The sequence below is a fragment of the Manduca sexta genome, chromosome 14, assembly GCF_014839805.1.
Source record: "Manduca sexta isolate Smith_Timp_Sample1 chromosome 14, JHU_Msex_v1.0, whole genome shotgun sequence".
Lineage (NCBI taxonomy): Eukaryota > Metazoa > Arthropoda > Insecta > Lepidoptera > Sphingidae > Manduca > Manduca sexta.
Window position 1 is genome coordinate 12,865,696 of NC_051128.1, and position 22,638 is coordinate 12,888,333.

Sequence of the window (22,638 nt, forward strand, 5' to 3'; positions counted from 1 at the left end):
TTTGCCTGCAAATATGTATATTTTCTCCTTTATCCCCAAATGGTAACTCATACCTTTTCTACCTGCATAACATTCGATAAGTTAAATTTGGTAAGTTCTATGGCAAAGAAAAGAGTTAGGAATAAATAAGTAAAGTTATACGAATTTAACTATAAAATTGTAATAATATATTTACAATAAAAAAAAACAAAAATAAGTTAAACATTTTGTTTCGACCGGATTCTCATGAGCATTGACGAACCCGGTAAACTTTGGAGCGCTGTAACAGCGTTTTAAATGAATGAAATAAAAAAAATATAGGGAACAATTTTCCTCAAAAGATCATTTACAAGTTAGTTTGAGGTAATTTTTTTGTAAAATGTAAAAAAGTTATAGAGCAAAAAAGAAAACTTTTATAAACATTTTCTCACATTTTTGCTTATAACTTCTTTAATTTTTAATTTAGGGCAAAAAGTTATATAAATATATTTGTAGGAAAAACAATTTGCTACAAATTATGACTTTACAAAATTTATGTAAGACGCATAGTTTCCGAGATATCGCGAAAAAAGTGTTTTCACCCCTTTTTCCATGATGGCGGCCAGGGGACAAGGGGGCGACCTCACAAACTTGAGATTAAGCTTCTATTGACCCCCACACATGTTCTAAAAATAAAATTGGATCCTCTAAAAATACAAAGCTCATGTAACATTTAAATGGGCTAATTGTTTTTAGCTTAAGGTTCCATTTTTTCCTTCGAGTAACTATGCTCAAGTGTTTAATGAGTAAAAAAAGCAACAACCATAACTACAGACGCATGTTATAACATTAGTACATCAATCTTTTAGCTTTTGCTTTAGCCGAAGTTTCAGCGTTGTTACGTTTCCTTTTCTTGCCTAGAAATAGCTTTACTTCCCATTGTGTCTGAAACATAATAATATAATAATAATTTATAGTAACTACTAAAATTATTGTCAATCATTAAAGAAAAAAAATTTTACTTACTAAAGTACTAAGATGTGGCAATCACTGTATACACGTGACTATTTTTCTACGCACAGCAAAGTCCAACGAGTCTCGCCGGAGCGACGAGCGATACGTCCTCTCTCTAGAAAGCCTCAAGGCGGACTAATTTGAAACGATTTGCGCGTTGCGTTTTATAGTGGTATTTAAAATATTTATAGAAAAATAACAGAACTAATTTTGTAGAATTTTTAAATTGTATGTTTTTAAGGAGATGTTCTTCTATTATAGTAATCCAATATTATATTAAATTAAGTAAGATATAGTGATAAAAAAATCATTTAAATGACCAACATTTCTGAAATTTTCGAATTCTTTGAATTTTTATTTCTCATGAATTAAACATAAAAAGATATTTTTTCTCTACTAACCTTTTTCTTCAGGATCTTTTTAGTTAGATAAAAATAACATATTGTTATGTTCCTTAGTGGTTTAAGACATTTTGAGCTTCGAAATAGACGTTCGAAGCGCAAATTTGAAAACCTCTGTTCAGTAATCATTAAACAATTTACAAATACTCAATAAATCTAAAAATTTTTCTCTACTAACTTTTTAGACAACAAAATTTTCTATAATAATTTCTAATTCATATGTTTTTAAAATAATGTTTTGATGGATATTATCTCCTTCGAAAAGTGCTGTTTTTGAGACATACGGCGCGCGGATGCGTAAACGCTCTTAAATATAGAATACTAGGTGTTGTTCGCTTTAACAGCCTTACTCTTATAAAATTTCCTAAAACACTATAGTGATATGTAGCGCCATCTATATTTCGCCAGCAGTATCTATTTAAACAATCTAAATAAAAAAATTATATTTTTTTTCTCAGAGGAAATTTTTCACTCGAGCGCAAATGACCGGTATAAAAAGTAATCTATACGATAATCCAACGCATGGTCTATTCATGTGCCTAATTCCATCCAAATTCGGTCAGCGGTTTCATTTAATTGAACGTAACATCAGAACATACCAACATAAAAATATTACAAACATTGGCATTTATATTAGTAAGATAAGAAGATTTTTTTATCATCTCCATCCAATGGTTATCTGGTAGAGATCGCCTCGAGCGATAAGACCGCCATTTGTACCACCAATGTTTAAACTATTTCCATCATAATATGTAAACATATTTGTTTTTTTAACACTTATGGTGTACAAAAAAGATATAAATAAATATGAAGGAACATAAGATTAATCCCAGGATAAAAGCTATCTATGTAGATACTTTTCCGGGATAAAAAGTAGCTTATAAGTCGATCCCGGTCATGGTCTACGTGTAGGTGTTCTAAGTTCGTCACATATCGCAATCTTAATAAATGACCTATTTCAAAATTGTTGGTTTGTGGCAGTCGTCGGAAAACTAAATTGTCTTTGCTACCTTTTTTTGAAGTTGCTATAAAATTGAGCTTATTAAAGATAGATGAAAGGTCGCAAACAGAAATTGGTTGACGATTTCCGCAAATTGGCAATTTTGGAATGGGTCATTATTTTATTAAGAATGCGATATATTTATTTATTTATGTATTCAATAGTTGCACCATCGGTTTACCACTATAACCTTAACACTAACACAATGAATTTTCTTATACTAGGTAGTAGGTGATAAACCTTTACAGGTGTATACATTATTTGTAAAACTTTACAATCGCTAGATCTGACAGCAAATCAATTTGAAAACTAATTTAAAGATAGACTAACAATAGTAGAATAATTTATAACTGGCATGCGAAAATAATTTACAGGATAAACTATGGTTTTACAATGTTGCACATTAACCTACACATTGTGAAGATATATTAGGAAGGTTCTTCGTTAACTTCTAATCTCAGAGCCACTCTCGTGAGAGCGCTCGTGGAAGCCCTCGCACTAGGCGCAGCAAGCGGAGACTCCGCGAATGGTACCCGCCCACACTCATTTCATTCAGTTGGCCTCTATGAATATTACAAGATGGACGCCATTGAAATAACTAGCACTGCTGCACTGTGTGCTTACAAATATTATGACATCTTATCATATAAATGTAAAAAGAAGACAGCCTAAAAAGGAAAAGATGGTTATTGAAGAAAATACATCGCAACAGGACAAAATATCACACTGCGTGTGCGCTGCAATCTGTGAGAGTGTGGGTGGCTTGCCGCCTCGGGTATTTGACTCCGATAAAAAAAAGACAAGAAAGCGGATTGCGCGCGTTGCGAGACGAGGCGCCATCTACACTTTCACTCGCATCGCCTCGCCTTGCCTCCTGAGAGTGTGGATCCGGGGTAACAAACATCTATAGGAACATAATATAATATTCAGAATATAATAATATATTATATTGAATGCCTCGGTGTCGTAGTTGTAAATGTACACGGTACGAGTACGAGAAGGCTGTGGTCCTGGGTTCGAATCACGGGTTAGACCACAATAACTGCCAGTGGCATTTTCCATTTTAAAAAAAATACTCAGTCGCAGCTCGGAGTCGGGAAGTTGGCGGTGTGATACCACCCCCGTGCCTCAGAAAGTACGTAAAGCCATCGGTCTTGCGCCTGATCTCTCCGGTCATGTCAGATTGCCGTCTCTCCGGACTATGAGAATGGAGGAACCGAGAGAGCACCTGTGTATGCACATATATTTGTGCACAAAGTTTTTGCGTACTTGCATGACTTCTGTTGAGATTGACCGCCGTAGCCGAAATTCTTTTAGGAAGGAATCACAATATCCACAAATTTTTACACTCAAAAATAAAACAACCTATTTATTATTATATATTTACTCTAATAATTTATAAGGATTAAGATATTTAACATTGCAGTTATCGTGTACATAAAAAAATCTGTTTATCCTTTTATCCCCAAAGTGGTGGACAGAGGTGCATTTAATGCATACACTTTTATTATTGTAACATTCTGCTGTCATACATAAATAAAAACAATCTATTTATTTACAAATTTAATTTTAATTAACAAATAAATAAGTTGAGCAATTAAGATATGACTTAAGGACACATATTGATTGCCCTGTTAGGACTTATAGCAACCATTAGAGTAACATGTTTGTATATTTATTACTGCAAGAGTAAAATGATCCAAATATTTTTTTTTAAATGGTTGTAATTATATAAATTGTTAGCTTTATTTGCATAAGTTAATTAGGTAAGGTGTAAGTCGCTAAAATGTCGGTTATTTTTGTAACTGCTTACAATTTCGTTAATATCGGTAAATTTTCATTGAGCAGTTTTCGTTACTTAACAAATGTTTGAGACTATCAATTCTACAAAGCTAATAAAGGCCATATTGCATGTACATAAAAATTATATTCCAGTGTGTTCAGGTTAACAAAATCATTCCATAAAATATCAGTTAGGCCGTTTTTTCCGTTGAACACTTCTTTCGATCTACTATTAAGTCTGAAGGCGCGACGTCATGGCCGGGTCTTCAAGTCTTTGGTACGTTGCACCTGAGCCGGCGCACGCGCAAGCGAGCTCCTCTCAGTCCTAGTCTGCTCTGCCTGGCCACCAGGAGTACTTTGTTATCGTGGATCCTGGTCAGCATTGTGCAGGACACTCCTGGCCCACTATGTCCTCGTAACTAAACAGAAAAAAAAATTACATATCATTAGCAAACAATATTATTACCGCGAATGTCTGGTAGATTTCTTAGTGTAGCGGCAGTTGGGCTACCATTTCATTGAAAAAGGTTTGCGTTCGATTCTACCTTCGGGAAATATGTATGAATTTTCTATTACGATTTGGAAATAGATCTCTGGGGCCAGAGAGGAGTCATTTCAAGTAAGCGGCCCGTCATAGGAACTAAACCAAAACATTTTTGAATTGTCGAGTTTTAGAAGAGCAGATGCCATTAGAAGATATATCATACTATATTGAGTATCTGAGATATATTATCATAACAGTTAAATATGTATTATGTAAGGCGCGTTGGGGTAAGATCGTAGGAGGTGTAACATCGTATAAATCAAATAACTCGTAATTGTGTTGTAATTTTTGTTTTCGGACAACACTACCTGCGACCCAATCTTGTTCCCTACGTTCCACTAGTTCACATGAATGATTCCGTCAAGTAAATAATGTTTACGGTGCTAACAAACAGAATATGGTATTTCGTCGTTCCCTGGCAGATCCGAATTAACCCCATGCAAGAATTTGCCTAATTTTAATTGAGTATTTAATGTTTTTAATTAATTTTGTAGCTATATAGTATCATAAAGCAAATAAATCTTGCGACTTGTTTACTGAGATCCGATCTTTACCCTTACAATTACTTGTCATTAAAGAATGGATTAAAATCGTTGCATCTAGCACTTGTAAAATGTTGCAAGTTTTTGTCAAAATTTATACACGAAGACGTGTGAATTCATTAATTATGTAATATTTTTTAGATCAGGTGAAAGGTCGATTTTGTTTATTTGTTATTTATTTACACGTGTATGAACTATTTCTTCGAATATTTTTAAAAATATCCACAGTGTCACTCATATGAGGTAAGATCGTATGCCTAGAACTATTAAAAAAACAAAGATCGCTTCTAAAAATATCTGAAGATATTTATAATTTTTTTTATATGTTTAAAAATTACTATCTAGATCAGAATATGCTCTTTTTACGGATTTTAGAATCTCTGTATCATAGACGCTTTTAGATAGTAGTCCGAACTATACCTGTGAAGGTCCTATCTTTCTCACCCATTTCTAAAAGTATGGTACTTTTTTAAAGCCTTATAAAACATTTACTGTTATATATAAAGAATTGAAAAAATATATACCATTTAGTATATTTAATAACATGTAGCTATGTTAATGATTCATTATGATAACTTCTATAGAATTCTTGTAAAAAAAATAATTCGAAAACACTGTTTAACACGTCGAAAAAGCGTCCGATTTAACCCCAACGCACTTATAAAAGTTAAATGTGTGATTGTTGTTTAGTGTTTTGTCTTGCTATGTTGATGTCACTTAACTACAGAAGCAGGAAGAAAACATTTAATTACGTTTATTTAATTATTATGTACGATTACTAGTAAGGCCCTTTATTTATTTTTTTATTTGTTTATTGTGTATTTTGGGAACTCAATGTATAACAGAAGCTAAAGTTAAGAATATATGCGCCATCCCGCAAACACTTGGAATGAGTGAATATAAACTGCCTTAACGTCGGAACGCCTTTTGCTGACTGACGTGACCTTTCAGAGGTTAAAAGAAATATTAAAATCACCCCGTTCTCAAAATTTTATCTAAAGTTTGTATTTAGTATTGTGTGACATTTTCCGAGTTGAATATTAATTACTATTTATTCGTTTAACGATTACTACAAAATTTTAAGGTATATAATAATAAGATCAGCACTGTATTATATACTTCCACTGCTGGGCACGGGCCTCTTTACTATTGAGAGGGATTAGACCTTAGTCCACCACGCCGGCCTAGTGCGGATTAGTAGACTTCACACACCCTCAAAATTCACATAAAGAATTTCTCAGATATGTAGGTTTCCTCACGATATTTTCCTTAATCTTTAGCAAGCGATAATTCATAAAGAATCCACACATAAGTTTAGAAAAGTCAAAGATGTGTGCCCTTCTGTTTTGAACCTGCGGACATTCGCCACGGCAGTCCGTTCCACTCCCAACTAGGCTATCGCCGCTTATCAATTTTATGTTGATTATATTTCATTATTGAGATAAAATTAAAACATACGGATATGGCTAGTGTACTATGAGAATTTGCGTTGAAAACATTAACTTGATATACGACTTGCTCAGTCCAGTGCCTACTTCAAGTTAAATTGTTCATTCTTTCAACAGACCTTTTGTTATTACATTAACCAAATAGGACAAATAACCGAATGTAGTAACACAGCTTCGGATTTATAATATCAAAAGGCTACGAATCAATTTTATTTATATCCTAAAATTTCGGTATAATTTTATATGTATCAAAGTGAGGATCAGTATTTGATACTTCTTGAATGAAATGGCACTTTGTTGATACACATTTCGTTAATATAAAAATATAAAAAACTTGTGCCACAATAAATTTACAGCCATAGCTTTTCTACAAATTTATAACTCGCTAATTATTTAGCGTAATGACACCATAACTGAGAAGTGAAACATGATTACGCTGCAAGGTTCGATCTGCCAGGCCACCTACACGCGGAAAGAGCATACGTTAAATAATAACCCAATGGAACCTCTCACAGCACGGCAAATAATGCTGATAAAGTAAACACTACTACCAAGAACAATATATCATGTTACGTAAGACGCGATTTACTCTAACTTGCATTTGATCTGCGACGACAATGCACGTATACAAGTGTGAACAAAATAAACAAATGAAAAACAATAATCTAATATGACAATGGTATGTTTTTAACCTTGTGAAGGAATTTCATATCTTGTTTGCTAATCATTCATTTTGTTATAAGGTTATTGGCCTAAATCAGTGACGTTGCAATATATGAACATAAAAAACTAAATATCAAGGATATTCTTGGTAAAACGACATTCCGCACTCGTGTCCAAACTGGTCTATCAAAGCAATTTAATACTAAAAAAGTATATAAAAACATGAGAAATGTACTACTTACTCTGGACACGGTACACATATTCCAAATAATTTGGCATATCCTTTAGGACAACCACAAGAACCGATGATTTGTCTTTTCGCTCTGCTTTTGACGACTCCATCATCAAGCTGCGCAGTCGGGATGAGTCCCTGCCTCCCCTCGTCCAGACTGCGACACGCTACAGTGCAGAGCAGAGCGCACACACACAACACCTGTAGCTTCATGACACGATCTAACTGCACGAACCGCTTCAACTAAAATACGCGTCCGCCACCTTTAGCAATTGCCACACAACTGACGTGTGAAGGCAGTTAGTACGTTTTTATATTCGTCCGACCGATGAGGCATCGATGTGTGATATACTTTCAATAGTCTGGCTAAGCCTCATTCATACATGCGTTAATGATTAACGGGATAATGAACTACGAAGATATTTACTAGAATAGAATTTTGACACGACATTTTTCTGGTTTGGTTGTTTAAATTATTTGCTTATAAACAATCTTTGTTTATTGTGTTTAACATTTTACACACAGTTATCACTTTCATTGTTTTTTATACGTAATAATGTAATATAATTGATTATAAGCGAATCGGGTATGATAGTACATAACTGTCCCTGTAGCGGCGTCGTGTGTGTATTTTGGGAACTACTGAGGGTCTACTTCGAAAAACGAAATTCGTAGTTTCGGATGACGGATCGCACGTTTTGTTATTACGAAGTGTTACGGATCCGATGACGGATTCGACGACGGATCCGTAAATACATTTTGACATTAATGACATTTTTTCTTTCGTCGACCGCACTATGAAAACAAATTTGACATGAAATACATCGTTTCTTCGTTCGGATCTTAGCGTCAATTTTAAGAAAGCTCTAAGCCTTTCGTTTGATTTTCGTTTGGTACTTCAGAGGTTTTAAAATTGCTCAATAACTCCTGTTTGAAGAATTGTTTCGAAAGGAAAGTGCTAAGCAAAGTTGGAAGCGTCTCCAACTGCGTAAAACCTTCGTTACATGAAATTGGTAAGAACTTATAGGAATTTCCACACCTTTTTGAAACCATCTGCGCGGATATAGTTCCATTGATTCCTCTAAAGAACATATACGGGAAATAATTGATACTACAACTGAGGTAAGCTACAGAATAAATATAACTTTCTACCTTTCTCAAGAACCTAGCTGGTAGGTAGTAGTATTCTTAACGTCGAAATAATCTTGCTTTTGATTTTTTATGCATTGTACACTGAAATGACCTATATTTGTATGATAATTCCATATTTTGACTGCGCTATACTGCGTTTTATCGTAACTAATAAATATTTAGAGTTATGAAATAATAGTTACATTACAGAAAACCTAATTAGACATCCAATTTATATGTTTTTTTTCACAAGAATATCATAATAGGTAGAAATTTACGGTTTTTGAAGATATACATCTCTAATCCGACACAATATTTTCATTCGAACGATTGTTCATGGTTCCGAAAGGAACGATGACGCATACGAAGTAACAGGGTTAGATCCGAAGCTGGACGTTTCTTCGTTTCGGAACAACGCGACGCAACGTTTCGGTGTTCGTTTTTCGTAGTAGATCTACAGGTGCGTGCGACATACTGGAGAATGTAGGTTGATTGTTTGGACTAGTTTTCGTATTTCGCTTATTGTATCTAAGTATTAGCTATTAGCTAATATATTTAAAAAAATGATAATTAAATTATTTAATTATTCCTGAAAGGGTTACACACTCCTATGGAAATTAATAATTATTTCTCACCTGATGTATGCTCTAAATAAAACTAATAACGATATGTTTTTTTAAATTATACACTGTATCTATTTTACAACTTTAAACTAATTTTGAAAAGAGCAATACTGAAGTACTGCAAACTGGTGGTACAGTAAAAAATACTGAATCTTAATAATGTTTAACATTTTATTCTAAAAAAATATTGTAGGCACAGACGAATTGAGACTTGGCCTGAATACTGCTGTTTTTTTTAGGTGTATCGTTACAGCATTATCTTATCCCATCGCCTGCGTCGAATGTGGATAGAAGAGCCGGTAGGGGTCGACCCCACCGAACTTTCGAGTAATACCTGACATTCTTAGTAAAGGCCTGGTTGCAAGGACCCTGAACCGGCGGGAATGCATGAAAAGATTGATGAAGGTGGAGGAAGCGAGAGAAGTATGTCAGAGTCGTGCAAAGTGGTAATCCATAGTCTCTGCCTACCCTATGAGATAGAGGCGTGATATTATGTATCGCCAGCCTCATCGCTATGTGATCTCATGTTTGTTCATATTGATGCTTAGGTCGAGGGAATAGTGGCGCTTTTGGAATATCTCACCATTGTTAATGAATCATGTCGCTACCATAACTTGTTCTCATTATAGAAATCCATTTTGTTATCTAATCTCTCAGCGTCTGCGCACCTTGACAGTGACATTGTGTGACTACCAATGTGACGTACACTATAATGTTACGTACACTGATCTTAATTTCCACCATGATTAATACACATGTGAGTGTCAGCGTTAGAGCGATCAATAGTTTATCTGGCAACAGAAAGGACGAAAATGAAGGTTTTTTCGAAATTACGAATGTACTATTTAATAATTATGGTACATTTTAACACTGAAAGCAAACATCTCTCTACAAGAATTTCGGAGGTATGTATGTATGAACTAGTGGTAGTTCTCTCATACGTGAAAGTCCGCCTGGGTAGGTACCACCGCAATGTCTATTTTTGCCGCTAAGCGGTAGTGAATAGTCCTTGCTGTTTTCCTGTTTGAAGAATATTGTAGCCAGTGAATTATTGGACATAATAATGTCTTAGGATGGTGAGCGCAGAGTAATACCAAATAATACTTTATAATTCAAGGTGTTGTGTGGTGTGTCTACGGGTTATGGGCGGTCGTATCGCTTACCATCAGGCGAACGGCAAGCTCGTCTCAGTCATGCAAAGCATAATAAGAACTCAACCCGCACTAGACCAGTGTGGTAGACTAAGGACTATAGTAGAGTTTATTAAAAATTCTACTCAGTTTCGCTCTAAAGGACGATATCAGCTAAAACGCTGTCAAATAAAGCCAACATCTGAAGGTCATTGCTGTTTAATAAACAGATTTCTACAACATCTCAAATGATATCTTGAGTTGCCGCATATGACGGATTTTGATAGCTGAGTTTTATTTATTAAATAACGCCGTTTTAGCTGAGAGCAAGCTCTCAAACGTCAACTTAAGTTTTGCTTATTAAAATATATCTCAGTACATTAACAGTCTTACTTATAAAAAAATCGCTAAGCTATGCTTAGTTAAAACACAAATTTACTCTATCAGCTGTAAGTCAAAACCCGTCATTTTGCTTCTTAATAAGGTAGAAACTAGCAAACTGGTGCTGTTTTTAACAGCTATTTAAGCAATTTTTAACCACCTCTTAACGCTAAGTCAAGTTTATAAGTAAGACTGTATATGTCTACTTGAAATCTTACTCAAGAGTGAGATTGATTTGTTAATACCTATAACCTGAACCCTCGCAATAGACGGGGGTCTCTCTCAACAGTGGATAGTATTATACAGGCCTATTATTATTTTTACACGCATGCGCCAGTAATAATTTTAGGCGTCGCGTCATACTGTTGATATCTCAGAGTTGATATGCTGAGATATTGTGTCACTTTACTGTCATTCTTATCTGTGACGTCAAATATTTTTACTAGGATGTTTTAAAGAACGAGGCCGTGCTTGGTATTTGAGAGTTGTTTATAATTTAACGCGGTTTATTTGCGTCTTATTTAGTGTGATTGGACGTTGACGGTAACCAGGTGGTATGGTATCAGTAGATTAACAGATTTTAAAGGTAACCGAACAGTGTATATTATACATATTATAAAACAAAGTCACCTTTTCTGACTCTTTGTACGTTATCGATTTTCACAAAATCTATTGAACGGATTTTTAAGAAATTTGGTATGGATATAGTTTAAGACCCGTAAAGTTTTCACGCGGACGATGCCGCGAGCTTAAAACTAGTATTGTACAAAATAGACAGCTTTGGGCGGTATCACGTTGCGATTTAGTGATGGGTAGGATACATTAAAAAGAGTTTGTAAGAGTAGTCACTTTTGGACTGTGCCAGTATAATGTTCAAATAAGGCGAGACATAGTGTAGCTAGGTGATACATTTGAAGTAACGGGCACAAATATGTTTTGATGTTATTGCAGTTAAATTAGAGACAAACAACGCATCAATTTAAATCTTTTGCACTAGTCACTGTCTCTAGTACATTCGTATATTCAAGACTTCAAAACAGTCGCTTCAAAGCGCGCTCTTACATTTTATCGTCTTGTGCAGGACAAATGTACTGCCTCTTATATGTCCTACATAACATTAGCGATTAGAAATCGACTAATCGTCTCGAAACTATCGCAATGTCTAAAGACCGTATTAATAAATCGATATCACTCTTGAGTATGATCTTAAGTAGACATTTAAGATCTTGAAATTAATAATCAATATTGAGCTCCTGTGGTCGGCTGAGTTCGCGATGTTTATTAAACAAAACTCAGTCACAATCCGTCACGCACTGTGACAAGATATCATTTGAGTTGTTATTGATATCTGTTTATTAAATAGCGATGATCTTAAGATGATGACTGTAATTTGACAGGGTCACGGTTGATATCGCACTTGAGAGATAAATTTAGTTACGTACTAAATATTCTCCGTGACGTGACGTCCTCTCACTACTAACCCGCGAAGATGACTCACTTCATAGATTGAAGCTGGTCGGAAATTTTGACTAAGAATACGTGAATGAAACCGTTTTGTTATCTAGTTATTTAATATGTCGCGCTAAGTTTTAATAATACTGTGTTGCATACATTTACTGGTGCTAGGTTTCTCATATGTGACAGTACGTACGTAGGTACCACCGCAATTATTTCTGCCGCCAAGCGGTAGTGAATAGTCCTTGCTGTTTTCCTGTTTGAAGAATATTGTAGCCAGTGAATTATTGGACATAATAATGTCTTAGGATGGTGAGCGCAGAGTAATACCAAATAATACTTTATAATTCAAGGTGTTGTGTGGTGTGTCTACGGGTTATGGGCGGTCGTATCGCTTACCATCAGGCGAACGGCAAGCTCGTCTCAGTCATGCAAAGCATAATAAGAACTCAACCCGCACTAGACCAGTGTGGTAGACTAAGGACTATAGTAGAGTTTATTAAAAATTCTACTCAGTTTCGCTCTAAAGGACGATATCAGCTAAAACGCTGTCAAATAAAGCCAACATCTGAAGGTCATTGCTGTTTAATAAACAGATTTCTACAACATCTCAAATGATATCTTGAGTTGCCGCATATGACGGATTTTGATAGCTGAGTTTTATTTATTAAATAACGCCGTTTTAGCTGAGAGCAAGCTCTCAAACGTCAACTTAAGTTTTGCTTATTAAAATATATCTCAGTACATTAACAGTCTTACTTATAAAAAAATCGCTAAGCTATGCTTAGTTAAAACACAAATTTACTCTATCAGCTGTAAGTCAAAACCCGTCATTTTGCTTCTTAATAAGGTAGAAACTAGCAAACTGGTGCTGTTTTTAACAGCTATTTAAGCAATTTTTAACCACCTCTTAACGCTAAGTCAAGTTTATAAGTAAGACTGTATATGTCTACTTGAAATCTTACTCAAGAGTGAGATTGATTTGTTAATACCTATAACCTGAACCCTCGCAATAGACGGGGGTCTCTCTCAACAGTGGATAGTATTATACAGGCCTATTATTATTTTTACACGCATGCGCCAGTAATAATTTTAGGCGTCGCGTCATACTGTTGATATCTCAGAGTTGATATGCTGAGATATTGTGTCACTTTACTGTCATTCTTATCTGTGACGTCAAATATTTTTTACTAGGATGTTTTAAAGAACGAGGCCGTGCTTGGTATTTGAGAGTTGTTTATAATTTAACGCGGTTTATTTGCGTCTTATTTAGTGTGATTGGACGTTGACGGTAACCAGGTGGTATGGTATCAGTAGATTAACAGATTTTAAAGGTAACCGAACAGTGTATATTATACATATTATAAAAACAAAAGTCACCTTTTTCTGACTCTTTGTACGTTATCGATTTTCACAAAATCTATTGAACGGATTTTTAAGAAATTTGGTATGGATATAGTTTAAGACCCGTAAAGTTTTCACGCGGACGATGCCGCGAGCTTAAAACTAGTATTGTACAAAATAGACAGCTTTGGGCGGTATCACGTTGCGATTTAGTGATGGGTAGGATACATTAAAAAGAGTTTGTAAGAGTAGTCACTTTTTGGACTGTGCCAGTATAATGTTCAAATAAGGCGAGACATAGTGTAGCTAGGTGATACATTTGAAGTAACGGGCACAAATATGTTTTGATGTTATTGCAGTTAAATTAGAGACAAACAACGCATCAATTTAAATCTTTTGCACTAGTCACTGTCTCTAGTACATTCGTATATTCAAGACTTCAAAACAGTCGCTTCAAAGCGCGCTCTTACATTTTATCGTCTTGTGCAGGACAAATGTACTGCCTCTTATATGTCCTACATAACATTAGCGATTAGAAATCGACTAATCGTCTCGAAACTATCGCAATGTCTAAAGACCGTATTAATAAATCGATATCACTCTTGAGTATGATCTTAAGTAGACATTTAAGATCTTGAAATTAATAATCAATATTGAGCTCCTGTGGTCGGCTGAGTTCGCGATGTTTATTAAACAAAACTCAGTCACAATCCGTCACGCACTGTGACAAGATATCATTTGAGTTGTTATTGATATCTGTTTATTAAATAGCGATGATCTTAAGATGATGACTGTAATTTGACAGGGTCACGGTTGATATCGCACTTGAGAGAGAAATTTAGATACGTACTAAATATTCTCCGTGACGCGACGTCCTCTCAGTACTAACCCGCGAAGATGACTCACTTCATAGATTGAAGCTGGTTGGAAATTTTGACTAAGAATACGTGAATGAAACCGTTTTGTTATCTAGTTATTTAATATGTCGCGCTAAGTTTTAATAATACTATGTTGCATACATTTACTGGTGCTAGGTTTCTCATATGTGACAGTACGTACGTAGGTACCACCGCAATTATTTCTGCCGCCAAGCTGCAGTGTGTAGTCACTGTTCTGTTCACATTACCATCTCATGTCTCAAGATGGCGAGCGCAGTAGAATACCAAATATAATTTGTAATACAAGGGGTTGGATGGTGTTTCTGCTGTTTATGGGTATCCGTATCACTTACCATTAGGCGAACGACAAGCTCGTCTCGTGATTTAAAACAATAAAAAAAATCTAATACTGCGGCTTTAGTGTTGGTATTTTTCCCTTCAGTCGGCTCCTCATTATTGAGGATTGTGATCCCGTCCAAGTTTATTCAGCAATCTTCTCCACGAGGCGCGAATTATTGGTATATTCAAACTCTATTCCAGGCTAGAGGGAAATTGAAAAAATATAATAATTTATGTAAGTATATGCATGTTAAAGGAATAAAGACACTAAAATATGAATAGCAATAAACATTTTATTTGCAATATTTTAATTATTATTTACACTTTATTGTACACCAGAGACATAAATTATGGAATAAGAAAAGAGAAATCGTACAAATGGCGGTCTTATAAGGTAACCATGTGATGGGTATAAGAGAAAACGAAATAATATGGAGCAACGTGAGGTGTACTTATGAAGTATATGATAATTTAAAAAATATACATAGAAATGTATTTATTTTTCTATATATTTTATTATTTTAGAAACAGAGATAATAAATTTATATATTGTCTTCATTTAGTCTGAGATAATTTTATATCAAAATACAACTTAATGTTATTAAATATTTATTCAAATTAAGTATAAATAAATTGAGCAAGTCAGGTTGATTTGAGCAATAAGGCGCAAGACACGTGTTCCGACGCATCGATTGCGCTAACACTGTGTTGAGACTGTGTTGACATCGTAAAAGCGAGAACGGCACATAAACAAACAGAACTAAATCATATTACTTAACATTAATTTAAATTTATGAAAGTTTAATGTGTTTATATTACCTAATGTTTACAATTACATCATTTAATACAATAAGGATTAGTTTACATAACATTAATATTATTTTTTCATGGGCGAAATATTATTCTTGAATGATAAAAATAAGTAAGGTAGTCTTCCGGGCCGTCGTAGTCCTTTGAAAGCGTAATACTTAATTACGACGTCTTTGGTATGTTTTCTCTAAGTTGGCGCACCGGGAGCGAGTTCTTTCCTGCCTGGTCACCAAGATGACTCCGTTGTAGTAAATCCTTGTTTTCAACGATTTGTCGCCGGGCATTTTTCGCCCTGTACCTGCTCATAGCTGTACAGAAAAATAAAATACGTCACGCACCATAATTAAGTACTTTAGTCTGAAGAATAATTAATCTAATCTGTCCTACAATGTCTTAAATACATTAACAATACGTATATTAAGTATTCTGGAACCTAAGAATACAAGGAACTTAAAATTATTATCTGTATAAGCGGCGATAGCCTAGTTGGGTGTGGAACGGACTGCCGGGACGAATGTCCGCAGGTTCAAATCCCAAGGGCCTTTGACTTTTCTTAATAATAATGTGTGTATTCTTTGTTAATTATCGGTGAAGGCAAACATCGTGAGGAAATCCGCACTAGGCCAGCGTGGTGGACTAAGGCCTAATCCCTCTCCGTAGTAGAGGAGGTCTGTGCCCAGCAGTAGGCCAATATATAATACAGGCCTCATATTATTATTATATGTATAAAAATGAATATCTATTTCCCTTGGTCATAAAATCACGTGTGAACGGAAGGAACAATTTCGCTTTTCTTTTGTTGTGTAAATTATTGACAGAAAAAGGTTCTTATGAAAGACAATATTAAGGAACTTGAGCGAAACATTAAAACATTTAAGAAAACTTGACGACTATATTCATTTTACATAACTAATTATTAGACACTGACTCCAAAATTGGTAACTAGTGTATAGGTAATGTAAATTATTTTTTTGTTTTTAGTGGTTTTTGAAAGCGGTATCATTTTTTGTTAAGAAGTTTTTATATCCTTTTAATTTGGTTCAATAGGAAATAATGGAATTCATTAATCAGAATTTTTAAACAGATAGTTTAGTAAATTTTTATAAATAAATATTTCTTAATCATGTAATATAATATCATGTCTTATGTTGTTATGCTATCTAGAAACTTACCATTGTAATTGACGAATAAAAAGTTAAATGAATGTGAAAGTTGTTTCATGCTTATTTATGCTAAATAAGACGTACGTTTCGCGGCCGTCAGATATACATATTTATATTATAAATGCGGAAGCAGCTTTGTATATCTGTGTTACGTTTTTACGGTTGAAACACAGGATTTAATAACATTTGGTATTGACTTAGTTTGAGATCCTGGGAAGGACATAAGCTACTTTTTATCCCGTATAAATATATAGTGGCCCTATCATCTCAGAAAAAAAGACACGTGGGCAGATCCGCAAGTACAAATTACTAAATAAATAATTTATCCTTATGAAATAATAATATAATACTCACTCTTCACATGTTATACATCTATCCAACAATAGCACGGACCCTTTACTACATTGAATAATACAATTGACGACACATCTTTTCGCTCTGCTTTTGAAAATACCGTCATCAAGCTGCTCAGTCGGGATGTGTCCCTGTCGCCCCTCATCCAGACTGCGACACGCCACAGCACAGAGCAGCGCGCACACACACAATACTTGTAGCTTCATGGCACGAACGGACCACACTGAACACTAGAGACAAGCTTGCACTACCTTTGGAAATTGGCACACAACTGATGTAGTCGCAAACGTATTCTCATTTATATGCAAAGCAATGAGTATAAGTTAAAAACCGGCTTTTGTCACATGGCATTAAGGATTTATTGTATAAGGCCTAATAGTCTGACTGCGTGCTGTATATTATTGCGGGAATACCATGATTTACAAAAATTATTTACCTCGTCATGTTACTAAGTCTTGCATATGTCGCACGGTCCATATCGACGTCACTGTAGTATTATTAAAGTTAAATATATGGTTACATAGTACCAGAGCTTTTCCTTGTTTAGGACTACTAAGGGCTCTTTCAGATGACCTATAAACTGTGGAATAGATTTTTGGCATTGAACACAATGGCCTGGTGTAGTCATGGATTTAATTTGATTGAGATAGCAAGTCAAGTGTCATGAGCAATAAGTAGGCGCATGTCACATCGCACTCTTTATAAAATAATGACCCATTCCAAAATTGCCAATTTGTGGGAATCGTCAAATAACCAATTTATGTTTGCGACCTTTTAGTTTTTTCGCTTTTTTTTCATGCTATAGGTTTAATTTTTTAGCTATCTTTAATAAGCTTAATTTTATAATAACTTCAAAAAAAGGTAGCAAACAAAAATTAGTTTTCCGACGACTGCCACAAATAAACAATTTTGAAATAGGTCATTATTTTATTCAGAGTGCGACATATTCCGATAGGTATTGAAAGCGCTAGAAGACTGTTAGGACCTGTAGGGTTCTTCATTAAAAATAACGTGTTTGCATCCATTCATTAATTAAAAATAGCATGACACCTAAAGAGCTATTTTTAAAGTAAAATCTTCAATTCGTAAGAACCTCTCTATGAGGCAGAGGCCTGTATGTATGGAGAAACTAGTAAAGTAGTTCATTGCTAAGCAATGTTCTAGAGGCTGAGTTATTCTAATCCAGTTTGGACCTCCTATTTCCTTAATGTCTTCGCCCATCTAGTATTAGGTCTTGTCTTCTTTTCGTTTCCTTGTGGGCTCTTCCATGCTATCATTCTTTTATTCCATCGCTGATCCTGAAGGTGTTCCTTATGATATCATACACCTACATTTGAGTTACATTACTGTTTTCTATCGTACATATACTGCATAGACTTGGTTAAAGATGCTTTATTCTTTGGCACTGTATAGTTTTCTGCAGAATACTGCAAACTACTTGGTTACTAAATAAATAATACCCATGTGTTTTACCCGAAACTGAGTGGTTATAAAGTTATTGAGGATTTTGTGAAATATAGACAATGAACTTTACCATCTTCTTAATGGTTCTCTCATTACCGAGGATCGTGACTCCGTCTGCGTTTCGAAATCTGTTTCCAGTTGGTACGATGCGTCGCATGATGAAGGGCGGTGTTGATGGGGATTTTCAGCTGTTCGGAGATCTGGTCCGACCATCTCTTCGGGTTTCGACTTCTGAGTCTTGTGCCTTCGATCTTTCCCGTCACAACCAGTTTCTCCAGAACTTTATCAATAGAATTCTTAATTAAAACTAAATACAATAGTTTATTTCTACAGTCGTCACTTTAACCCAAATAGGAGTAATAGTTGGCCTTCCAAGTCAATAAAGCTGATTGTAAAGTATAACACTTCGGTAGATTATAGATAATAACAATAAAAGAAATAAATAGTGTATGACCTGCTGACAATAAAATTATTACAGTAAGTGCAATTTAAATAATCATGTCTTGAATCTCGACCCGAAAGTTCCAGAATCCGGGACAAAAAAATTTAAACACAACTTGCATTTTTGTCCTTAAAAATCCGTTCACGTAGAAGGATTTATTTTCCTGCTGTAATGTCTACAATGACGTATGACGATTCACTGCGTTGCGTCAAAATAATGTTAATGTTAAAGTTAAGTTATGCGGGGACAGTGTATTCAACATTGATGTGATACTATTAGTAATAAAATTGACGTCAAGAGAAATAAGTAAGACCGTCAGCCAAATGGGATGACGATATCAAAGAACGGCAAAAACTAAATAAATTAGCGTAGAACAGTGTGACGAAGGAGAGGCCTGTCTCTTCTGGATTGCACCGAATTGTCACCTGTGTCAAGTAATGGACACACTCTAAAATAGAGTGCACTCATGATAATGAAAGTTACTAAAATACCTTCTTAAGAATGAGAAGATGTATTCTTAAGAATACATATTGAGACGATGCGAGCTGCCCCAGTCCTGCTGCGGGATATCAGAGGCTTGAAGACCTGAGTTCCGTAGTGAACAGCGATAAGCTGACAGGAGAACATTGTCACCATCAATATTTTTGTTTGATCGCATGATTCATGCACCTATACTAGCGCGATCGCCGTCGGGCTGACATATGTCCACAATGATTCATCTGAACAACTCACTTTCTAATATGTACCTAATTGCAGATTATTGAACACCTACAACCTTGACCGTTAGATTAATGTGTTAAAATTATAAAATTCTTCAGTCTCTTGAATCCGTATGTTACGCTATTTTGTTAAGCACGTTACCTCATCGAGTATCTGACAATTGAAGTTGGCATACAGAAGACCATTTCATGCAAATTACACGAAAATAACGTAACCCGGATAGGTTTGTTACGAGTTCACACTATCACAGAGAATAAGATCTCCTCTCTTAGACCTCTTTAGAATATGGAAAAAACCACGACACGAATGTCGATGTCGTTTAATTGGGAGTTTGAGATTGTTCGAGAGTCCAATGCATCAGTAACGTGTTTGTCGCTCGACCAATCACTATGGAATGACACGGACTCGTGTCATGCTGTTTTTGCTAAAATCATCCAGTTCTTTATAATTATATAGGCCAAAGTATTGCAATAACCCTCTGTATATTAGCCAGATGCACCAGTGCTAACACATCTTCATCTGCGGAAGAAGACATGATATCATGTCAAAATCGGACAGCTGAAAACCGTCATCTCTTGCGGCGCCCAGCGTCACGTCAGTGCTTCGACTTTTCTATATGTTTTAAAAAAATATGACGGCGCCCCATGGTCTTTTCTGTGTGGCCCCCGCTTCAGCATGTCAGAAATAAATAATGTTCTATTTTGAACTATACACGTCAATGATAACATAATATAATAGCAATCATAAAAAAGAATAGTTAAATTAAAAACTATAGATTAAACTTGGCTGAATAATACAACAAGAACGCGCCTGCTTCTCGAATGGACAGGTAGGGTTATGAAAGAGTAAGATTTACTAGATTGTGTTTCATGCGCGAACGTCTATATGTGTAGGTAATGATAAGCTGTTTATGGCTGCCGTCAGCTGAGAGCGAATATTATTGAAACATATTGAATCCAGTAAAATTTGCATGCATTAAGTTACTTATTTAATGTTTCAGACATATTAGCATAGTTTAGTATAACACCACGCAGTATTTTGCCATTGCAATTTTCGAATTCTGGGTGACGTTGCTGCTAGGTATAGGCAACTATGGTCTTTATCATCACAATGACTTGATCATCTCATTCGACTGTGTTACTCGTACTAATATTATTAACCGACTTCAAAAAAGGAGGAGTTTATATTTAATTTTTATTAGCCATCACCTCCAAAATTAGTAATCAGTATATATTTTTTGGTTTTTAGTTGTTTTTGAAGGCGATTTAATTTTTAGTTAAAAAGTTTTTAATTTGGATTTTTTAGGATATGTGTACATTTTCGTCGAAATTTTGTTTTGATAAAAGGCATATAGATAGACCATGCCCCATTAACTCAGCGATTTTATCCTGAAAATCTATACAATATAATTGTTATTCTTTTCGGATCGCAAAGCTACGAGCACACACTTATTCATAAAAATCTTACAATGAATTATGTTTACGGTACACAATGCCTGATAAGTTATCAGTAAATGAAAGGATTAATTGATTCCGATACTGCTTGTATCATTACATTCTTAGATTGTGATGTCATAGAGGTCTTACGTTCGATAGCCGGTTCGGGAAAACGATATTCATTTTCCAACTGAGATGAGTAATTAGAGAATTTACCTTTAATGAAATCGTAAATGTTCATAAGGTAAATTACCGTATTGATAATTATTTTATCCTTTTCTCATGTCTTAACTTAAGACCTCGGGTTTTCTTGACTTTTACAAGGATAGAAGTCTTACCATAGCGCAATTTATTACCGATTTAATATTTCTTAATATTTATTCACTTAACATAACTTCTCATTTCGATATAACTTCGTAAACTGGTGGTAGGTCTCTAGTATGTGAGAGTCCGCCTGGGTAGGTACCACCGCAATGTCTATTTCTGCCGCCAAGCAGCAGTGTGTAGTCACTGTTGTGTCCCGGTTTTGAAGGATATTGTAGCCAATGTAACTACTCGACATAATGAGACTTAACATCTCATGTTTCAAGATGGCGAGTGCAGTGGAATACCAAACAATACTTTGTAATTCAAGGTGTTGGATGGTTTTTCTATTGTTTATGGGCGGTCGTATCGCTTACCATCAGGCGAACGGCAAGCTCGTCTCGTCATTCAAAGCAATAAAGTAAAATAAAAAAGCCCGTTCGCTATTTATTAGCTAATGGTTACCAATGGTTTAATTTTCTTCAAATATATTTGCTTTTGGTGTACTATAAAAATAAATAGCAGTGTTTTTTTCTGAGATAAACAAACCTTTAGCTACTATTAGGTCTATTAAATATAATTTCATGTACTTAATGGCATAAAATAAATGTCTCATAATGTCCAGTAGATTTACCCCTGATCTTTAATAAAATCATTTCTGGCGAGTCGTTGGTGCACCGATTCTTTGTCAAAGAACAAACACACCAACGCATTTGTATTAGAGAATAAAAAAGGAAACATTAAAAATAATCAATTTTGGAAATACCTCTGTATTACGTAGCAACTGATTTAATTCTAAGAATTTAGGTAATGGAACATGTGAGTATTTTATTATTAAACTGACTACTGAGTTATCAGTAGATTATTTCCCTGTATCTTGTGAATGATTTTGTGCGCCATCGGAAGCTTACTCAACCTTATTGATAAATATTATATCAAAGGTGGAAAGGCTAATTGACTTAAACGACATTTTTCGATTGTTTTTCAAAACTAAGTTAAAAAAACATAGAAAAAACTGCTGATTTTAAATATGTATGAAACTTAGTGTAGTAAAAAATATATGTAAATCTATTATCTGTCA

The 22,638-nt window shown here is 34.9% G+C and overlaps 1 protein-coding gene and 2 long non-coding RNA genes across 3 annotated transcripts in view; 1 reads left to right on the top strand and 2 right to left on the bottom strand.

Moving 5' to 3' along the window:
• LOC115445250 (atrial natriuretic peptide receptor 2) overlaps positions 1-22,638 on the top strand; it is a 104,592-nt gene that overhangs the window by 68,197 nt on the left and 13,757 nt on the right. The window lies entirely within an intron of this gene.
• LOC119189313 lies at positions 3,924-7,879 on the bottom strand. The gene is made up of 2 exons (XR_005112331.1): positions 7,595-7,879; positions 3,924-4,574 (listed from the first exon to the last, which is right to left on the bottom strand). It is a non-coding gene; the product is annotated as an uncharacterized LOC119189313 (long non-coding RNA).
• On the bottom strand, positions 15,139-17,475 carry LOC119189317. The gene is made up of 2 exons (XR_005112335.1): positions 17,193-17,475; positions 15,139-15,983 (listed from the first exon to the last, which is right to left on the bottom strand). It is a non-coding gene; the product is annotated as an uncharacterized LOC119189317 (long non-coding RNA).